The sequence below is a fragment of the Macaca thibetana genome, chromosome 11, assembly GCF_024542745.1.
Source record: "Macaca thibetana thibetana isolate TM-01 chromosome 11, ASM2454274v1, whole genome shotgun sequence".
Lineage (NCBI taxonomy): Eukaryota > Metazoa > Chordata > Mammalia > Primates > Cercopithecidae > Macaca > Macaca thibetana.
In genome coordinates, this window is record NC_065588.1 from 39,660,238 (window position 1) to 39,682,783 (window position 22,546).

A 22,546-nucleotide genomic window follows, 5' to 3' on the forward strand; every position below is an offset into this window, starting at 1 on the left:
GGACCCTAGAGGAGATCCCAGATATACCTGATATATAGAAATCTCAATCAAGGAAAAGATAAATATTTATGCTTTGATTTATTTGTTAATTTAAAGGAAACATTTATTGCATGCCTAATGCATATCAGGAAACATTTAGATACTGAGGAGCAAATAGCACCTCATAAAGCTTATACTCTAATTGAAAGAGGCAAAAAATAAATTAACAACATAGTAAAGATAAAATTTCAGGTACCTTTAGGTGCTTCAATACCAATTCAACTAAAAGACAAAAAAAAAATATGATTCTACCTACCAGAATGACTAAAATTACAAAGAGCTATAATACCTAGTGGTACAATCACTTGAAAAACCTATCTGGCAAATTTTAAATTAGACATGCATCTACCCTATGACCCTGCAGTTCCACTCCTAGGTATTTATCTAAGAGAAGGAAAACATATGTTCACAAGAAAACTGGTATAAGTTCACAGCAAAACAAATATATAGACTGATGAACTACAACAGAGACTCCAGATATAAACCCTTGTGTATATGATCAAATGATTTTTGACAAGAGTGCCAAGACCACTCAATATACAAAGACTAACTCAAAATGAGTTACAAATCTAAAAGACCCAAAATATTAAAACTCCTAGAAGAAACCATATAAAGAAAGTGTTTCATAACATTGGATTTGGCAGTGATTTATTGGATATGACATCAAAAGCACAGGCAACAAAAGCAAAAATAGACAAACGGGACTACATCAAACTTAAAAAATATTATTCAAAGGACACAATCAGTAAAGCAAAAAAGCAGCTTATGGATTAGGAGAAAATATTTACAAACTATGTATCTGATAAGGAATTAATATCTAGAATATTTTAAAAATTCCTACAACTCAACAACAGGAAAACAAATAATCTGATTAAAAATGAATAAAGACTTGCATAAACACTTTCCCAAATACATTATACAAATCATCAACACATACATGAAATGATGTTCAGCACAATTCATCATTAAATACATGCAAATCAAAACCACAATATCACATCACACTCATAACAATGGCTACTATTAAACACACACACAGAAACAGAAACAAAGAGAGAATAACAAATGTTGGCAAGTATGTGGAGAAATTGGAAATCTTACGCACTGTTGGTAGGGTTGTAAAATGGTATAATCACTATGGAAAACAATATGGACATTCCTTAAGAAATAAAAATAGAACTACCATATGATCCGGCAATCCTACTGGGGTAAATATCCAAAAGCAATGAAAGCAGGGTCTTGAAGAGCTATTTATACACCCATGTTCTTTCAGTATTATTTACAATAGCTAAGAAGCAGAAGCAACCCAAATGTCCATTGACAAAGATATGAATAAACAAAATGTAGTATACACATACAGTGAAATATTGTTCAGTATAAAAAAGGAAGGAAGGCATGTGTGGTGGCATGCACCTGTTGTTTCAGGCACTCTGGAGGCTGAGGTGGGAGGATCACTTGAGCCTCCAAGTTTGAGGCTACAGTGAGCTATGATATACCACTGCACTCCAGCTTGGGTAAGAATGAGACTCCACCTCTAAAACAAACAAAAACAACAACAACAACAACAACAAAAAGGAAGGACATGCTGTCGCATATGACAACATGAATGAACCTTGAAGTCATTATGCTAAGTGAAATAAGCCAGTTTTTAAAAAATCCTGTATGATATTACTTAAATGAGATACTTAAAATAGTAAAATTCATTGAAACAAAAAGTATACTGGTGGTTACCAGGGGATAGAGAAAAGGGAAAATGGGGAGTTGTGAATGAATATAGTCTCAGTTTGTAAGATGAAAAAGTCGTGGAGATCTGTTGCATAACAATGTGAATATACTTAACACTACTGAAGTGTACACATACAAAGGATTAAGATGGCAAATCTCATGTTACTTTTTTTTTTTTTTTTGAGGGGGAGTCTCGCTCCATCACCAGGCTGCAGTGCAGTGGTGCAATCTCAGCTCACTGCAACCTCTGCTTCTTGGGTTCAAGCAATTCTCCTGCCTCAATCTCCCAAGTAGTTGGGATTACAGGTGCACGCCACTATGCCCAGCTAATTTTTGTATTTTTAGAGAGACAGAGTTTCACATGTTGGTCAGGCTGGTCTCGATATCGTGACCTTGTGATCTGCCTGCCTCGGCCTCCCAAAGTGCTGGGATTATAGGCGTGAGCCACCATGCCCGGCCACCCTTTTTTTTTTTTTTTTTAACCACAATTAAAAAATGTTTCAACGAATGTTTATAGCACTTTTATTCATAATAGTCAAACCTAGAAACAACCCAAATGTCTGTCCACAGGAGAAAACTAGAAAGGACAAGAACTAAGCTTCACAAAGGGTAGAACAGTGGTTGTCAGGAGCTAGGGAGTGAAGGAAATGAGGAGATGCTGGTCAAACGCACAAACTTTTAGTTATAGGATGAATAACGTCTGGGAATTGAATGTACAGCAGAGTGACTATAATTAATAATACTGTCTTATTTAATGGAAATTTGCTAAGAGAATAGCTTTTATGTGTTGTCACCACACACATCATTCTGTGAGGTGATGATGTGTTAATTAATTTAATTGTGGTAATCATTTCACATGTATACATATATCAGTCATCATGATGTATACCTTGAATATATACAGTTTTTATCAATCAATTATACATCAATAAAACTGGGGTGGGGGAAGTGATAATGAACAAAGCTTCAGCAAGAGATGCTTTCCTTATCCATGTGTGGCATCCTATTCTGGGAAAGGCTGACTATGCTAGCTGATGTAGCAGCGCTGCATAAGATTTGCAATGTGGGACAACAAGCAGCCCTCACCTCAGAAGAGAAAAACCATCTCCACACTCCGCAAAAGAAAGCATCCCTCTTGTCAAGTAATTTACCACTTGTCTCTAGCAGAAAAAGAAATCCTGTCTTATCTTCTACTGACTGTAGAAATCCCGTCTTATCTTCTACTATCTCACTGCCTGAAGAATCTCCAAAAGTCTGTCTAGCCTGAGTGCTAAGAAATTATATATCTCACTGGCTAACAATAACAAGTAAAAAAACCACAATTCAATTAGGAAAGCACTATGGTTTGAAGAAATCAGGCTGACAGAGACTAAACTAGAATAGATGGTTTCAGTGCAAACTAAAATAATGAAAGATTGCCACATTATTCATAATTCAGTGCAAACTAAAATAATGAAAGATTGCCACATTATTCATAATCCTAAATGCCCATCAATGACAGAATGGATAAAGAAAACGTGGTATATATACACCATGGAATTCTATGCAGCCATAAAAAAGAACGAGATATCTTTTGGGGGACATGGATGAAGCTGGAAGCCATTATCCTTAACAATCTAATGCAGGAACAGAAAATCAAATACTGCATGTTCTCACTTACAAGTGGGAGCTAAATGATGAGAACTCAAGTTCACAGAGAATGGAACAACAGACACTAGGCCCTACTTGAGAGTGGAGGGTGGGAGGAGGGAGAGGAGCAGAAAAAAAATAACTATTGGGTACCGGGCTTAGTACCTGGGTGATGAAAAATCTGTTCAACGAACGCCTGTGACACAGATTTACCTACATAACAAACTGGCACATTTACTTTTAAAATAAAAGTTAAAAAATAAAATAAAATAAAATGATGAAAGAAACAGTTTCTACGAAGGAGATGATAATTAGAACACAAAAAAAGTCTGCAATAAAAAAGCATAAATTTTTAAAGACTATTATTATTATCATTGAAACATTTAATAACACCACATAAGATAGGTGTTATTGTTTATCTCATTTTACAGATGAGGAATCTACAACATATAGAGCTTGAGAAACTCACATACACATTTGCTAGGTAATGGAAGTAGAAATAAAAACAAATAAAAGGAACAAAACTAAATAGATTATTTATCATGATAAAACTGAATGGGTTGAATTTGTCCATCAAAACACAAAAACTTTATGGAACTCAGTTAATAAACAAAATCTAGCCATATGTTAACTGATCAGTAGTATGGCTGGGATTCAAATCCTGGGGACCTGGTTCAGAGTGTTTTTTTTTTTTCAGTTAAAATTTTTTTTACTATTAAAAAATATTTTGTGCGTACATAGTAGGTATATACATTTATGAGGTACATGAGATATTTTGATAGAGGCATATATTACATAACAATAACATCAGGGTAAATGGGGTATAAATAATTTCAAGCATTTATCCTTTCCTTGTGTTGCAAATAATCCAATTATACTCTTTTAGTTATTTTGAAATGTACAATAAATTATTGCTGACTGTAGTCACCTTGTTGTACGAGACTTTATTCATTCTATCTAACTAGGTATTAAGACCAGCATGCATTAGCTAGTTTTCCTGATGTTCTCCCTCCCCCGACCCTGACAGGCCCCAAAGTGTGTTGTTTCCCTCCCTGTGTCCATGTGTTCTCATTGTTTAACTCCCACTTATAAATAGTGAGAACATAAGGTGTTTGGTTTTCTCTTCCTGAGTTAGTTTGCTGAGGATAATGGCTTCCAACTCTACCCATGTTCCTGCAAAGGACATGATCTCTTTCCTTTTTATGGCTGCATAGTAGCTCATGGTGTATATGTACCACATTTTCCCTTTCCAGTCTATCATTGATTGGCATTTGTTGATTCCATGTCTTTGCTATTGGGAATAGTGCTGCAATGAACATATGTGTGCATTTATCCTTGTAATAGAATGACACAAGGCCTCTGCTTGACAATGACGTTTAAAGACAAAAGGAAAGAGAATCAAAATTTAACAACAAATACAATGTTATCAATACAGATCTCAGGGGTTTAATTTCATCAGCAATGGAATAAACCATAAAAGAATATTCTACACAACTCTTTGGCAAAGTAATTGAACAATTTAGAAGAAATCTATAATTTCTTACTTGAACACACAACAGTGTTAATAAATCTTGTCACTATAAGTAAGGAAAGTGAGAAAATTAAATCCAACATAGTTTTTAAAATATAATTTAAAAACTAAAATAAAAATATATGCCATATATGGGTATAATAACATCACATAAGAAGAAAGCAAGGAGATGACAAACATGGAATTAAGAATGCTGGTTGCTTCAGGTAAGGGGGGGGCAAGTGAACAAAATGGGTGAGGGGAGTGAAATTATGTGGTTGCATTTGGGTTGTTATCCAGGTCCTATATTTTGTATTGGGTCATATATTCATCAATATGTATTATATTATTAGTAAGTTCTTAGTAAATAGTAATATAGCAAACTGACTGCTATTAAAGCAATATGCTGGCTCTCATCACTATCATATAAAATTGTTTTGGTAATACTAGCCAAAGCAATAAGAAAATAAAATGAAATAAACAGTATGAATATTAAGAAGAAAATTTTTTCATTGTTCTGATTTTATTTTGTAGATGAAAGGCTTGCATAACTGAAAAACCCAGGAGACAAAATAAGAAACCAATTAAGACAATAATCCTCAATAGAGGAATAGTTGAATAATGGAATGTTATGCAGTTGTTAAATGAATGAATTAGGTCTATAAGTTTTGATATGGAAGGATGTCCGGAATGCATTTTTAAGTAAAAATATAAATGGCGTGTGTAGTTTAATCCCAGTTTTGTAAAAACAAACTCTTTTCCAAATATGCAAGTACTCATAAAATGTATCTAATGAGCCTAAAAGGTATACACCCCAAATATTTAACAATAAGTGAGACAGAAGAGGGAGACAGTAAAATTATTACATGCTTTCTTTAACATCTCAGTGCCCTTTAAATTATTACGATGAGCTTATTTTATCATTGTAATTTTAAATTTAAATTATTATTTTAAAAAAATGCATATATTACTATTTTCTTGGCTAAATATTTAATCTCATTACTTTTTTGTATTTATACCTAAGTGGTGTTACAAATGTTGATACAATTACCTTTCCAAATACCCTACATAAATGGTCACTATTCAAAGCACATTGGCCAGTTCAATTACATCATTTCTTTGTAATGCATCCCTTTCTATTTAGGTCCCATTGAGTCAAATGTTAAAATAACATGTTGTCTTCTATTAATAACAGTGTATTATGACCCAAAACTAATTTAAACCAAACCAAAATACAAAATCACACTATCATGCAACAATGATAATCTGTCCACTAGAGCATAAAACACTTGAAAATTACAATCACTGAATATCTCTTATAACAGCAAGGTGTATTCTAGAATGCAAGGAGGAGGTTAAAATAATAAGAATATAAACTACTAGAAAATTAGTGTTAAATAATAATATAATTAGAATCCCATAATTCTACTTGGATGTCCTACTGGCACCTCATATTTAAACATACAAAACTGAATTCATCATTTTCTTCTCCCACACACAGTTTCCCTTTCTATTAATGCGAGAAATAGCCTCCCAATACATATAACTCATATTCAAAACTGAACATTACCATTGGGCTCCTCCTATCCCTCCTTCACCCTTTGTATCTAGTCACCAAGTTTGGCCATTTCTCCTTCAAAATGCTCCTTGTATTTCTTCTCCTGCAGGGTCCTTGCCTCCAAACTCATTCAGGTCCTTCTCACCTCAGAACATCATTAGAATAATGAATACAAAGTTAGACGCAGAGACTCCCAAACGTTCCTGCCATCTTCAATCTCTTGTCCTTTCCATTCATCCTTCATTTATGTCCAAAAAGATTCATTTTTAGAAACATTCCTCTTATCTCATCCTTATTTAGGAAGAGATATAATGGATCCTCATTGCCCATAAGATACAGTCTAAGCCTCTCCCTACTAGCCCACCCCTAAATCCAGTCACCACCACCAAGCTATAAATGCCCTAAAGACTGAGAACACTGTTAGGCAATATGTTCTGCCTTTTATCAGTGCTCAGTAAATGTTCGTGGAAAGAAAGAAAAAGGATTAGGATAAAGAAAGGAAGGATAATGGGGGAGGGAAATAGAAGAAAGGCAGTGAGAGAGGGAAATGAAGGAAAAGAATATATTGAAGAGCAAGACAAAAGAGTTGATCAGGCCAGATCTTCAGGGTAGGAACAATAATTGTGATGTACAATAGGAACAATTCAAAGACAGATATGTGATCTTTGATTTGCCTAATATTAAGTACAACATTCATTCTGATGTCTGTACACAGGCTAGAATTCATATAATGCTCTATATTTGACCAGATGAGGAAACACATTTTACACTTCTTCACTAGCATGCAACCATCCATTTTTTAAATGAGGACATAAAATCAAATGATGCTTACTCTAGACTTAACATCTTAAACAACTTGCTGAATGTGCAACATATCAAATACCTGGGTGGTCCTTGAGATAAAGTGTGACCATATCAGATGTATTGTGAAATCTCACATTTTCTTATGATTTAAAATGTTTTCTGGATCTATTATATGCCCTGTGTTGCCACACTATTGCGTTTTCTTATTAATACTACTATCAACAACAATAAAGATACAATACTGAGTGCTTATTACATATCAGGTACTAGTACACTTCATATATGTTATCTCACTTAGCATTAACAAAAACCCTACGATGTAAGTACTATTATTATCCTCATTTTATATATGAGGATAATTTTTATATGAGGATAATAATCATAATTTTATATATGATGATAATATTTTTATTATATATGAGGAAAGTGAGGAACAGGAAGGTTAAACTGCTTATTGTAATATAACTAATAAAATAAAATATCCTCATTTTATATATGAGGATAATAATTTTATGTGAGGATAATAATCATCATAATTTTATATGTGAGGTTATTATTATTATATATGAGGAAAATGAGGAACAGAAAGGTTAAACTGCCTGTTGTAATATAACTAATAAAATATAAACCTGAAATATATTTATTTTAAAAATTAGTAGTATTTCATAACACAAAAGTGTATGAAAATCTACAGTCCTCTGTGATTTCTCAATATTATTAGAAATTTCAACCAGTACTTTAAAATTATAGCTTGCAGCTTATAAAATATTTCATAGTACTTTTTTCAAAGAGTTTCACGAGTTAATAATTGGAGCCCTAACTACTAATAATAAATTTGCAGAAGATTATGAACTTACCAGTGGCCAGCTGAAACTTGAAACAAATCATTACACCATCAGTCTTCTTCGCATCCCTGAATCACTTACTATTATGGGGCACATTTTAAAACACAGAGACATGTGACACAGATTAGGTGAAATTTCAACAGCCACCAACTGAGTAAGTGGCATAACAAAGACATGAATTCAGATTTCTCAGTATCAATTATTTCAGCTGAACTCCACATCACATGACTCTTCTAAAGGTTGAATGTGGTAATATATGAAGACTGTTGAGAATGTAGTAACCAGGGTCATGTTGGTAAATGTTGATTCCTAAAAGACTAGCTACTCATATTCACAAAAATATGCATTACAGAGGTCCCTCTTGCATTGTAGAAGCATAGAACTGAGCCAAGATTTGGATATAAAGGCTTTTGGCTGTACTTAGAATAAAAACCTGAGACAGATCTGATAATGTCCTTTCATCTAGTGGCCTTAAAGGAAAAAAGAAGGCACTAGAAACCCCCAAATTACCCCCATTAATTCTACAGATACCAAAAAATCCTACCTCCTCCCACTATGTGTGCTAACAGGACAATGGAGCACACTGGTCAAGTGTCACAGAGTAAATATTTTTTATTCTTCCGCATTCTCAAGAAACCAACCCATAAGACTTGTTCTAAAGAAGTATAAGACACACTTCCCTTAAAAGCTGCATCAAAGATTCCTGCATACATCAGGAACTGAAAACAGGCACACGATAATTCACAAACTCAAAGCCTTTAAGATTTTTTTTAATGGAAAGGAACATGCACACCTACTGTCTCTTTCCAGCTTTTGGCATCATAACCTCTACACTTTAAGAGCATTAAAACAAGGGAAACATTTGTGCAGCCCTCTGCTTTTTTTTTTATTATTTATTTTACTGCATTGACCAGGCTGGTCTCGAAATCCTGGGCTCAAGCAATCTTCCCACCTCGGCCTCCCAAAGCTCTGGTATTAAAGGCATGAGCCCCCATGCCTGGCCTCACCCTTTTCATTTTAAAAAATGCTTTCCTGGCCAGGCACGGTGGCTCACGCCTGTAATCCCAGCACTTTGGGAGGCCAAGGCAGGCAGATCACGAGGTCAGAAGATAGAGACCATCCTTGCCAACATGGGAAACTTCATCTCTACTAACATTACAAAAATTAGCTGGGTGTGGGGGTACATGCCTGTAATCCCAGTTACTCAGGAGGCTGAGGCAGGAGAACAGGGAGGCAGAGGTTGCAACGAGCCAAGATCTTGCTGCTGCACTCCAGCCTGGTGACAGAGTGAGACTCTATCTCAAAGAAAAAAAAAAAAAAAAAAGCTTTTCCACATTTCCACATCTTCAAATGCGATTTACCAGAAATTCTAAGTGAAGAAGTCGGACTAAAATAAACCAATGGATCCTAATGTCAGAATTTAGATGGATGATTGATTATACATATAACAATACGATATTCCAAACTCTTCCTCTCTTATTTCTTGAAAAGATTTGCTTTTGAAAATCTTTTAATCAGTGAATTAAATGTATACTCTAGCATTTGAACATGTAAATGAAATGTATCATTTTGTTCTTCAAAGAAAAACCATGTGTTCAGAATTCATGCTGAATATTGATATCTACTAAGTGACTCTTGCAAATGTGTGGGGCTGCTGAAATTAGAATATGCCATAACGCTATTAAAATTGACAGTAATACATGATTCTGCTACATTAATCTTATCTTCCTATTTTCAGATGAGCCTTCAGGGCACTCCATTTCCAAGCCATCTCCACTGACTATGATTTAACAGCAGACAACAAATAACTCCCTTTTGTTTTTCAAATTTTTATACGGGTTGTTTCTGAGCTAGATCAACCACAATTTCTAACTATCTGCTCCATGTGTGTAAAATCATTCTAGAAATAATTTGAGATAATTTTAAGTACTAAGAATTCTAAAATACTTCCCAAAAGACAAAGGTAATTCAAAGTAACCATTTATAATTTTTAACTTCTCTATTTACTCCATCAATTCAAGTATTGATATAATACTATTTTCAACACCATTTTCAAATAACTTGATGAAACATTAGTATGAACTTTTCCTTTTATGTTATTAACTCTGTAATTTATGATGGATATTTGTTAAAAAGTCATAATTCAGATATCCAGGACATAAGCTAAGTTTACACTTTAACTCATTCTTTATTCTAATGCTACTCTTGTAAATTTTTTTAATACTCTACAATTACTCCTCCTGGGTCTGTAATTTCTGAAAGAGCTTTTGACTGAAAACAACAGAATTATCATATGAAATGTCCATCTAACCTTTTATATTTTCTTAAAAGATTTTGTAAAATAAGAAACATTAAAGATATTTTCCAAAGTAAATCTAATGTTGAAAAACTTAGAGATGTAATTAAAAGATGGTCACTAAATGAATACTAAATGTTAGAAACAAAAATTCTATGTGATATATTAATAGTACTTAATATGTTTATTATGGAATCAATTTTATTCACATGGTTTTTATCAGCTGTTACTAACCCGTTCACTATTTTTAGATGTTGACAAAAGTAGGAAAAAATCAAGCTTTAAAATTATTTACAGATTGAACACTTATTTTCAAGCAGGTATTTTATTTTATGCTACATCCCAGAATTTAATAATTCACCATTTTTCAAATGAATGTTTTGTCGATCTTATTTAACACCAAGAAAAATCTAGTATCTGGATACAGCTGAATATGTACAAAAGAAGTTGCAGACAGACAGGTCAGAGTGGGGAGGGAGGTTCCCCCCCGCCCCCCGCCCCACCACCCCACTGTCTTCAGTTTTCTGTCTCTCTTTCAAGGGAGAAAACATTAGTCCTGAGGTCCAGTATTCTGAAATGCTCTCCACATGAAACAGTATATTTGTTTCCTGTCCTGGTGATGGGTCCAACTCACTCCAACATATGATCTTTACAAAGTACTGAACACATGCTAGGGCCAGCCAAAAACATGAACCATCCTCCTTTTGCAGTTTTCCCTTGCATTTATACTCTGTGAATGCAGCCCAGTCGGACGTGTCAATGTCTTTAAAAATAGGGCTGCTTCTCAATAGTGCGATTCTGAATCAGATTCTAATTGCAGATAATTAGAATTATTGCTTCCTTTTCATAAGCAAAGCATCATGTGGCTAAGCAGTTCTCTACTAGAGCCAAAGATTCAAATTGACTTCACTAAGCATTTACAATTAAGTGTTTGCTAGACCAAAGGAAAACTATAAAAGGAACTACATGCTGATTAGTGATCTAATATTTTAGATAGAAAAAGTTGTATATCTTGCTCTCTATAAATCTATTTATTTTTGCTTATCTTCTTTACCTGGTGAGTAAATATAAATGAGTATCAACTTATAAAAGAAAAATGATGTCCTCACAGAGTTTATATCCTATGGTCCATTATTTTAATCATTCTCTTCAACAGGCCCTCATCTTCCTTGCTCTTCTTCTATCCAACACAAGAAAATTACAAACTAAATTTACTCTTGAACATAGATGAAAAATTCTAAAGATAACATTATCAAACCAAGACTGGCAAAAATATAAGGTAGACGTGACATTTGAGAATCAATTAATCAAATTCATCACATTAACTTAATAAAAGGAAATATATATATTTATATATCTATATAATCATCTTGGTACATGCAGGGAAAACACTTGATAAAATTCAACATCCATTCATAATAAAAATTCTTAGTGAACTAGAAATTTAGGGAGAACTTCCCTAAGCAGATAAAGAGTACCTAAGAAAAATCTACAATAAACATTGTATGTATTAGAAAAGGTTGAAAACTTTCATTCTAAAACTTGCAATGAGGCAAGGATTTTCATTACTGCTATTTCTAAGGACAGTTCTAGAAAATCTAGCCAATGTAACAAAACAAGAAAAATAAAATATTGAAAGATTGGAAAGGAAGAAATAAACTGTCTACATGATTATCAAGGTACAGAATCCAAAAGAATCAACAAATAAACCACTAGAGTACATAAATGTAGCAAGGTTGCTGAATATAAGGCCAATATTTTTAAATGCCTGCATTTTTATATAGAATAAACGTAGCAATTAGAAAATAAAATTTTTTAAATGATATCATTGACAATACTGTCAAAAAGAATAATCTGACAACTCTCTTACTCTCAGCCCTCACCTACAACTTACCTGTCAGCTTGACCATTAAAATATATACAATATCTGGACACCTCTCGCTGTCTTCATAGTTACCACCCTAATTCAGCACCTCACCACTTCTCAACACAATTATTGCAGTATACTGCAGTACCTCCTATTGGTTTCCTTGCTTTTGTTTGTTCCCCTAGTTTTTTTTCCCACATCATCTCAGTGATATCTTTACAATGTGGACTGATTATACCATTACTATGCTCCATGTCTGACAGTGGCTTCCATTGCTAAAATTATAGCCAAATTCAGAACTGTGACTTAAAATGTCCTAACTGTAGAGATGGATTCACCATGAACCTAAAAAGCCTTAAACTTTTGGTCTCTAGAAATTATGTATTCATAATTTTCTATTAAAGAGCACTCCAACTGTCTAATTTTTAGGATCCCACAACTTGGAGCCACCCATAACTACATGATCAGGCCTCCTACTACCATTCTTTCTACTGATTTCCTACAACCTTCTTTCCTCCCTCACTGCACTTGCACAGGATAGTCCTGCAACAGTGAGGAAGGTATTCAGTAAATATTTTATGAATCAATGAACAAATTTTTTTTAAAAACCATGCTAGGGCAAGGGTGATACCTCATCTTGCAGAGTTCTTATGTGGGACAAGAAAAGGAGTCTCCTCTTAGCAATCAACTTTTTTCTTCACTTATTCAATGTCCAACTCCACTCTCATATTCTAATATGGAGCAGGAAAAACCTGTATGTGTCTTACCACTGCACTCTTCTGGCTTTCCTTCTCATTACTTCTCCTGGCACATCCCTACCCCATGGTAAGAAACTTTTTATTTATTCACTCTATGCTATATTTTTTCTTTTCAGCTGAATGCTATGCACTGATTCCTCCAGGGTTAGTAGTCAGTATACAAAAGAGACAGATAATGAATTCAGAAATTTATCTTATTTGCTGTTGTACAATCAGATTTTGAAGGTCATAACCTTAATATCACCTTGGTCTTTCTACTTGCAGCCTTCCCATCTCCCAAATAAAAAATCTGAAGAGTGGTCATCAAATAGTCCCAGTTTGATAGAATATACACAAAATTATTAAATGCCATGGCAAAAAAGAAATGATTTAACAAAAAACTGGGCAGTTTTGCACTATTTCTAGTTCTTGTTCTTTTACCACGGCCTCTATTATATTTGCTAATACCTCCGTTAAAATGTTTTTAAATGTAAAAAATAAATTAGGCACCAAAAAAAAGGCTTCTTTTGGAGGGTGTAGGTGAAGAGAGAGGTGAAAGAGAGAGGATGGCTTCAGCCTTAACTGTGTTGAATCTACACTATCACTGGTACATCTAAGAAAACATGCATGTCAGGCAGTTTATAGACCTGAGTTTTGGTCTAAAAACAAGCACTTAAGTTAAAAGTTTTAACATCATGTATCATTTAAATTCATAGTTAAAATTAAGAAAGCAGAAAAAATACATGATCTATATTAAAACATAGTCTAAAATGGTGGTCCAAGAAGAGCACTTTAAAAAATGCTTAACTTAGAAGATGGGAAACTAATGACAACTAGGAAGGGAAGTGGGAGGAAAGAAAGAAAGAAAAGAAGCAAAGCTGAAAGCAAAGTGTGCCAGTTAAGCCAAAGACGTAAGAAAATGCAGTTAGGATAAGCTGATGGATAGTGTGACATGTTCCCCAAAACTGTAACAGTAAGACCAAGACAGATTATAATGCTTTTGGGAGGTAGAAGGTTATAAGTGATCTTTGAAAGAGTAGTTCCAGTAAAAGGTTAGAAACGAGAATAATGTCTCTATAGTTATCTCTACATAGATTTAGAAGCTTAAGCTGACTCTTTAAAACATCATTAACATGTTATAGTACACAATAATGGGCATGGTCATGGCCATATTTAAAATCCTCTGTCCCTACATTAATTAATGGCACCTTCTTCTCTGCTCACAAATTTATAAAATGTTATAAATAGTAGGGATTTCAGAAATCAAGTAAGATTGCAAAATGATGGCTAATGAAATTCAGCTCTCATGTTTCTTTTTGTTTTTTTCCACTTTAAAAATATCTAGATTTTCATCTTCTCTGTAAAGTACAAATGATCTGGTAATACTGGTCTCACATTCCCAAAGTATCTTTTGCAAGAAGCAGGTATATTCCAGTGCCCAATGGACAGTTCAGTTCCTTCATGACACCTCACCTTACTCCTTTCTGGTGTAGGGATCTGCCTGATCCCTTTAGCTGTAAGGTTAAAAAGTTAATAAGGTAAAAACCCGCAAGTTTCCCACTTAGTTGGATAGGAAACCAATTAAATTCATTAACTATTCATTATCTACTTTGAGTAAGACCCAGAGATCTTTAGGTCTCAAAGCCAGTTAGTAGCATAGCCAGAACTCGCTTACTAAGCAAACTCTGGCCTCTGCTGAAACTAAAAACATTGGACTTCCTCCAGACCAACGTTGATTAAATTATTATATTTAAAGTAAGGGGAAATAATCTGTACATAATTTTATTAAAAAGGCAGTTCTCATGCATTCACAAAAATATTTTCCAAATAGCTTACTCACAAAAAAAAATGTATAAACGTCTCTTCAAAGTTGATAAAAATGTTTTCAGGAAATTATCTTCAATTTACTTCTTTATGTGTGCTTTCCTTGTTTGACACTTAAATCCTCTGTTGATAAAGTGGCTTTTTTCTTTAATTCAGTCTCCCCACCTTCAGTCTCTTATCATTCAAAGCCAAAATTATGTATTTTTTAAAAGCTGCCATAGCAACTAATACAACTATTTTTTAAAGCAAATTATATAATATCTGTTTTAAAATATTTTTATAATATCTCTGCTTTAATTTTTTTCTTGTTTCCCCAATGCCTATGGGATAAGCAATAAAATCCTTAAAGTTCTTTCATAACTAGTCTCTGTGCACCTTGCCAGCCTCCCCAGACTACACACACACCTGCACCTTACTCTCCTGATATAGTAAATGGGTTACTCTTTTCTACACACAGCAGGACTTAGAAGATACAAATGCCGCATTCCCTCTTGGCTAGAGCCCTGTTCTAACCAATCTTTATAAATTTTGTAACATTAGGTACTCAAAGACTATAAGAATAAATAAATTTAGAAAACTTTCAGGAAAAGCACAGAAATTTAAAGCTGACTGACATCATCTTAAAACCCAGCTGTGTTAGTTTGCTCTCACGCTGCTATGAAGAAATACCTGAGGCTGGGTAATTTATAAAAGAAAGAGGTTTAATTGACTCAGTGCATCATGGCTCAGGAAACTTACAATCATGGCAGAAGGTGAAGTGGGGAAGCAAGGCACCTTAATCACGAGGCAGCAGGAAGGAGAAGTGCAAACAGGAAATGCCAGACACTTACAAAACCATCAGTTCTCATGAGACCCACTCATTATCATGAGAACAGCATAAGAGAAACCACTTCCATGATCCAATTACCCCCACCTGGTCCCGCCCTTGATACACAGGTATTATGAGGATTATAGTCCAAGGTGAGCTTTGGGTGGGGACACAGAGCCAAAACATGTCACCATCTAAAGACATTTCGTTTTCACTTCCATCCAGTCATCTGTTTTATTGCTCTACAAATCCTTTGCATCCTAACCCATGACACTGAGATGAGAGGGACAGAGTGCGTGATAGAGGAAGTGAAGCAAAACTAATGAGGTCTCCTGAGGAACACAGACCGGTTGTGATTTGACCTGGGAAACAATTTAGTTCAAGGCTGAAACCACCATGAATTGTAATATATTAGGGTCATAATGAATTAAAACTATCAACAGAAATACTGTATCAGAAAATGATATCACTTTTCCTTCTCCATTTAATCACTTTGTCTCATGTGCTAAATCTGTAGGCCCACCTATTTAAAGGATTCTCTGGGGAACCTCCTGAAGGTTCATCCATTAGAATATATAAGACCTTCGGTACCCAGAGTGTGCGAGGGGGAGACTGCCTCCAGGAAATACACCCCCACCAGGAAACCTGGGAATCCAGGTCACAGGGCAAGGCCTTAACCATACCCAGAGCTGGAATTGATTTAAGGAAAGGAATATAAAAGTAGGAGAGGCAGTGGAAAGAGTCTTGCATGCATTCCCAGTCTTCATGCAGAACGGCGGAAGCCATTCCTTATTTTGTCTCCCAAGGGACCTCATGGAAGTCTGCCAATTAACTCAGGCAGTGGTCATAGGTTAAAAAAAGCTCCCAAATGAATTTTGTGATATAACCTCAAGTGGAGAAGAACTCTCTTGGTCAGAACCAGGTGGAGATAGGGGGCAAATGGAACGAGTGCAGGAGTTGGGTACCCCAGCTGTGCAGGCAACTTGGGAGGGATATGGCTTGAAAGCTGCTGTTGAGTTCTGAGCTTAGATGCCCTAGAATTTAGCTTGCTGCTGCTAGCAGAAAAAATGTGGCTTTGAGATCTACTTTGCCAAGTGCACAGGAGCTGGGTGGGGCTTACTGCTGCCTGCTACTCCCTACTCCCTGGGTGAACACTTCTGTGCAGCAGAGGCAGCTATGCTCTCCTCTGGAACATGAGACCATCTCCCCAGTGACCAGAGACCTACCCCTTGACCCCTAGAGGGGTTGTTCCTTGCCCCACACTCAGAGAGTCAGAGCAAGGACTTGCCTGACCCAGCCCCCAGCTGGCTTTGCCCACGCCCCAGCACCCCCTCCCCCCACCACCACCCTGGTAGCTTAACACAAAGGACAGACACTTTGGGGAGCTTTATGGCCCCATACATCACCTGAGAAACCAGAGTACCTCCCCTGGGTAACTTCAGGCAAGCACAAATCCCACCACTGCTACTGTAGCTGGTGCTATCCTGCAAGCGCCACCTCCTGGCTAGATGCCAACTGACACAGTCCATTACAGCATCTCCAAGTACATGTGTCCAGAAAGGAGTGAACTTGCACATGACTGCAGAAATCACCATAGTCTGCAGTACTTTGGCTAATCAGGAGGTCCTGAGCCTGTCCAAACAGTCCAGTAATTAATGAGATCAGTTCATTACTACCACAACTGGCTTTTGAGCAAGTCAACACATTAAAGCTATCGACGACCAAAGAATCTCACAGTCTATGTCACTTCCTCGCCATTCCCATCAGAGCTGGCGCTGGTACCCACTGCTGGGAGACTTGAGGACAGGTCACATCATTGGATTTACTGCAGATGTTCCCCAGCACTAGCCTAGAGTGTTGCAGCCCCATTGGCAGCCAGACTCAAAGGTGCAACGGCATTCCCAGTAATCTGGTTCTCAGGGATTCCTACTCCTAGGAGAAGAGGGAATGCACCACATCAAGGGAACAGCCCATGGGACAAAAGAACCCAGAGAGCAGGTCTTGAGTTCCAGACCTTTCTGCTGGTGGCAAGTTTATATTAACAGAGGCACAGTTGCAGTATTGGGCTCAGCAGGGAAAGTCTGCAGCTCTATCCCAACCCTCAGGTAGCCCTAGTGCTTGTGAAAGGTCTTGAAGACAGAGATTTCTTTTCCCCCTTATCCACCACTGCAGTCACAACTGAGGCTTTTCCCATGGAAGTTTGGCATAAGTACACCTATAACCAGCCTTTCTGGAACTCTTCAGGGTGGCTGCATCCCCAGAGGAAGAATACTCCCCAGGTGCAGGTTTGCAAGGGAGGTAGAGTCCAGATTCCTCTCTACCTGGAACATCAATATCCCTGCAGATTAAAGAGCTGCCTGCCTAATCTGAACAGCTGGAACACTGGGTCAGGATTGTGTCTGGGAAGTGGATAGCTTTCCTGCTGACCTGGCAGGGGAGCTGAAGTGGCTCTGGCCTTTCTGTCTGATAAAACTTCAATGCATTTCACTGAGAGCTTCCCCAGCCACATCTGTCAAGGATGGGTCCTCTGCCCACCATTGGATATTGCATTTACTCCCCTACTGTAGCCACAGCTGGTTTTTACCTATGGGCCCTTCCCTTACTGGCCTGAATAGTCAACCTAGTAAATAAAATTCTGGGAAAAAATTAAGTAAACACCATGGTGGAATAAGATAAGCTTCAAGAGACCTCTGCCATTCCAACCCTATAGGACACAGTGAACTTGTTCAAACACTGAGCACACTGCCACAACCAGCATCTGAGAAAGCTATCACTCTCTATAGTCAAGGAACTCATACAGAGGCTTCACCCCTGAAAGCAACAAGAGCCTAATTACAGTACAGTAAACTATAAACATTAAAGTCACACCCTTAAGATGGAAAAAAATAAATTTAAAAAAAACACAATCAAATCAAAAATAAATTCAAGAATAATTAGAAGAAATATTCTACCCAAATGAGAAGGAACCAGAAAAATAATTCTGGTAATATGACAAAACAAGGCTCTATAAAACATGCAAAAGAACACACTAGCCATCCAGCAATGGATCCGGATCAAGATAAAATCTTTGAAATGCCAGATAAAGAATTCAAAATGTTAACTATTTAGTTACTCAAGAAGACACCAGAGAAAAGTGAAAAAGAACATAAAGAAATTTAAAAAACAATTCAGGATATGAGTGGAAAAAATTCTACAGAGATAGATATCAAAGAAAAACCAACCAAAAGCATCTGGGAACCTATAAAGGAAATCCTATCAGACTTCTAGAAATGAAAGACATGCTCAGGGAATTACAAAATGCAGTGGAAACTTTCAACAACAGACTAGAACAATTACAAGGAAGTATTTCAGAACTCAAAGACAAGGCTTTCAAATTAATCTAATCTGACAAAAATGAAGCAAAAAATAATTAAAAGAAATGAACAAAGCTTCTAAGATTATGTTAAACAATCCAAGTCTGGGATTATGTAAAACAGCCAAACCTAAGAATAATTGGTGTTTATGAGTGAGAAGAGAAAGCAAAAACTTTTGAAATTTTATTTGAGAAAATAATTGAGGAAAACTTCCCAGGCCTTACTAGAGATTTAGATGTCTAAATACAAGAAACTCAAAGCACTCCTGACTTATTGCAAGAAGGTCATCATCAGGGCATATAGTCATCAGGCTATCTAGAGTAAACATGAAATAAAGAATTCTAAGAGCTATGAGACAAAAGCATCTGGGAACCTATAAAGGAAATCCTATCAGACTAACAGTAGACTTCTCAGCAGAAACCTTGCCAGCAAGAAGGGATTTGAGGTTTTAGCTTTAGCCTCTTTAAACAGGACAATTGTCAGTTAACAATTTTGTATCCAGCAAAATTAAGTTTCATAAATGAAGAGGAAATAAAATCATTTTCAGACAAATGCTGAAGGAATTTGTTACTACCAGACCATCCTTACAATAAATGCTGAAAGGAGTTCTAAATCTTGAAACAAAAGCTTTATATGCACCAAAATAAAATCTCTTGAAAGCATAATACTCACAGGGCCTATGAAACAATTACACAACGAAAAAAGTATCTAGGTAACAATTAACATGATGAATGGAACAGTATCTCATATCTCTATAATATGGCTGAACGTAAATGGCCTAAATTCTCCACTTAAAAGAAACAGATGGGCAGAATGGATTTTTACAAATCACAAACCAAACATCTACTGTCTTCAAGACAGTCACCTAACACCTAAGGATTCATATAAACTCAAGGTAAAGAGGTGGAAAAATACATTGAATGCAAATGGAAACCAAAAGTGAGCAGTAGTCTTAGATAAAACAGATTTTAAAGCAGCAACAGTGAAAAAAGAAAAAAAGTCAAAGAAGGTCATTATATAATGATACAAGGATCAGTCTAACAGGAAGAAATTACAATCGTAAATTATATGCACCTAACACTGGAGCTCCCAGACTCATAAAACAATTACTACTAGACCTGAGAAATGAGATAGACAGCAACATAATAATAATGGGAGAATTCAATACTCCACTGACAGCACTAGACAGATCATCAAGACAGTAAGTCAACATAGAAACACTAGGCTTAAAGTACACTCTAGAACAAAGGAATCTAAGATATATGTACAGAATATTCTACTCCAAAACTGCAGGATACACATTCTTCTCATCAGCACATGGAACATTTTCTAAGATAGACCATATGGTAGGCCACAAAACAAATCTCAATAAATTTTTAAAAACAGGAATCATATCGGCCGGGCATGGTGGCTCACGCCTGTAATCCCAGCACTTTGGGAGGCCGAGGCAGGTGGATCACGAGGTCAGGAGATCGAGACCATCCTGGCTAACACAGTGAAACCCCGTCTCCAGTAAAAATACAAAAAGAAATTAGTCGGGCACGGTGGTGGGTGCCTGTAGTCCCAGCTACTTGGGAGGCTGAGGCCGGAGAATGGCATGAACCTGGGAGTCAGAGCTTGCAGTGATCCAAGATCGTGCTACTGCACTCCAGCCTGAGTGACAGAGTAAGACTCCATCTCAAAAAAAAAAAAAAGGAATCATATCAAATATCATCTCAGACCACAGCGAAGTAAAACAAGAAATCAACTCCAAAAGGAACCCCCAAAACTACACAAATACATGGAAATTAAACAGTCTGTTCCTGAATGATTTTTAGGTTAACAATGAAATCAAGATGGAAATTCATAAACTATTTAAAATGAATGATAATAGTGACACAAGTTATCAAAATTTTTGGGACAGGGCAAAAGTAGTTTTAAAAGGAATGTTTATTGCACTAAATTTGTACATCAAAAAGTCTGAGAGATCACAAGTTAACAATCTAATATACACCTCAAGGAACTAGAGAAATAAGAACAAACTAAATCCAAAGCTAGCAGAAGAAAATAAATAACAAAGATCAGAGCAGAACCGAATGAAATTGAAACCACAAAAACAATACCAAAGAAATCAATGAAACAAAAAGCTGGTTCTTTGAAAAGATAAACAAACTTGATAGACCATTAGCGAGATTATCCAAGAAAAGAAGAGAGAAGATTCAAATAAGCTCAATTAGAAATGAAACTAGGGACATTACAACTGATGCTACAGAAATACAAATATCATTCAAGATTACTATGAATAACTGTATGCACACAAACTAGAAAGCCCAGAGAAAACAGATAAATTCCTGGAACCATACAACCATCCGAGAGTAAATCAGGGAGAAATAGAAACCCTACACAGACCAATAACATGCAGAAACACTGAATCAGTAATTTTAAAAATTGCAAACAACAACAACAAGCCCAGGGCCAGATAGATTCACAGTTGAATTCTACCAAATATTCACAGAAGAACTGGTACCAATCCTACTAAAACTATTTCAAAAGACTGAGAAACAGAGAATCCTCCCTAATTATCCTATGAAGTCAGTATCACTCTGATACCAAAACCAGGAAACGACATAGCAAAAAAAGAAAATACAGACCAATATCCCTGATAAAAATAGAAGCAAAAATCCTCAACAAACTCCTAGCTAACCAAATCCAAAAAGATATCAAAAAGATAATACACCATAATCAAGTGGGTTTCATCACAACGATCCAGGGATGGTTTAATATACACAAGTCAATAAAAGTAATGTATCACATAAACAGAATTAGAAACAAAAACCATGTGATCTCAATAGATGTAGAAAAAGGATTTGGAAAATATCCAGCATCTCTTTATGATAAAATCCCTCAACAAACTAGGCATAGAAGGAACACACCTCAAAATAATAAAAGCCACATTTAACATACTTACAGCAAACTTAACACTGAATGGGGAAAAGTTGAAAGCATTCCCCCTGAGAACAGGAACAAGGCAAGGATGCCCACTTTTACCACTTCTACTCAACATAATACTGGAAATCCTAGGCAGATCAGGCAAGAGAAAGAAATAAAGGCATCCAAATTGGAAAAGAGGAAGTGAAACTATCTCTCTTTACCAATGATATGATCATATACCTAGAAAAGACTAAACAGTACTCCAAAAGACTCCTAGATTTAATAAACAAATTCAAGACTTGGAACCAACCCAAATGTCCATCAATGACAGACTGGATTAAGAAAATGTGGCACATATACACCATGGAATACTATGCAGCCATAAAAAAGGATGAGTTCATGTCCTTTGTAGGGACATGGATGCAGCTGGAAACCATCATTCTCAGCAAACTATCGCAAGAACAGAAAAACAAACACCGCATGTTCTCACTCATAGGTGGGAATTGAACAATGAGAACACTTGGACACAGGAAGGGGAACATCACAAACCGTGATGGGGCCTGTTTGTGGGGTCGGGGGAGCGGGGAGGGATGGCATTAGGAGATATACCTAATGTAAATGACGAGTTAATGGGTGCAGCA

General features: G+C 36.0%; 1 protein-coding gene across 1 annotated transcript in view; it reads right to left on the reverse strand.

Moving 5' to 3' along the window:
- Window positions 1-22,546, reverse strand: part of ADAMTS20 (ADAM metallopeptidase with thrombospondin type 1 motif 20) — a 209,356-nt gene that overhangs the window by 164,492 nt on the left and 22,318 nt on the right.